A 1107-nucleotide genomic window follows, 5' to 3' on the forward strand; every position below is an offset into this window, starting at 1 on the left:
AAGTGCTATCAGGAAAAGAGTATGCCAGTAGTGAAGGTAACTGCAGATGAGTGGTGTGAGGGCATGCATGAGCAGGAGGGGGGCATGTAGGCAGTGGGGTGAAAGAAGGGCATAAGGGCCCTGGTGATAGACAAATGGGGGTCCTGGGCACTGTCTCCCCACTCCAGACCCGCCCAAAGCCTGGAAAGAGGCTACCCCAATCTCATTAGCTCTTGGAAGTGAAGCAGCATCAGCCCTGGTTAGTATTTGGATGGGAGACAGCCAAGGAAGTCCAGGGTCACTATGCAGAGGCAGGCAGTGGCAAACCATCTCTGAACATTTCTTGCCTTGAAAACCCTACGAAGTTGACAAGTCAGCTGTGACTTGATAGCCCTTTCCATCATCAAATACACTTCATGATGCTTGGTAATATCATATGTACGTATGTATGTATAGTAGTAAGGCACTACTAATTGACAAAGGCAATTAATTCCCTGATTTCTATACTGGTTCTATGTTGATATCACAAAAGAAGTAAGAGAGAATGCCTATACAGAAGCTGAATATTCTGCTAGTATGTATTCTCTTCTCCGTGGTTCCTTTAGAAACAAACTTCCAGGGATAGCACATAATCCATCCTCTCTCCAAGCCTCACACCACTTAAATTTTATTATTTCGTTTACTGGCAAAAGGCAAGCTTTTGGAGAATCAAGGCTTCAACACAGCACTTGTGAAAAATCTCAGCCTAAGTAAACATTCCCAAGCTGACTATATCTTGACCTCATATTATAAGGCTTCCTCACTACACTCATAAGAGCACATGAAGAACCCTGCTGGATCACACTAATCTGTCTGTCTGTCACTGTATTTATTATTTATTATTTATTTATTTATTTATTTATTTATTTATTTATTTATTTATTTATTTATTTATTTATTTATTTATTTATAATTTCTATCTCACCACTCCCATTGACGAACTCGTGGTGGCTAACACATTCACAATAAAACCCCAAGGGCATTTCTGCACATCAAAAAAAAAAAAAAAGCATTATACCAGTTGAATGGTGTAGCACTAAATATCGTGCCTCTGGCCATTCCTCACCTTCTTGCCATCTTGCTGTAGTC

The sequence above is a fragment of the Paroedura picta genome, chromosome 2, assembly GCF_049243985.1.
Source record: "Paroedura picta isolate Pp20150507F chromosome 2, Ppicta_v3.0, whole genome shotgun sequence".
NCBI classification, from domain to species: Eukaryota; Metazoa; Chordata; class Lepidosauria; order Squamata; family Gekkonidae; genus Paroedura; species Paroedura picta.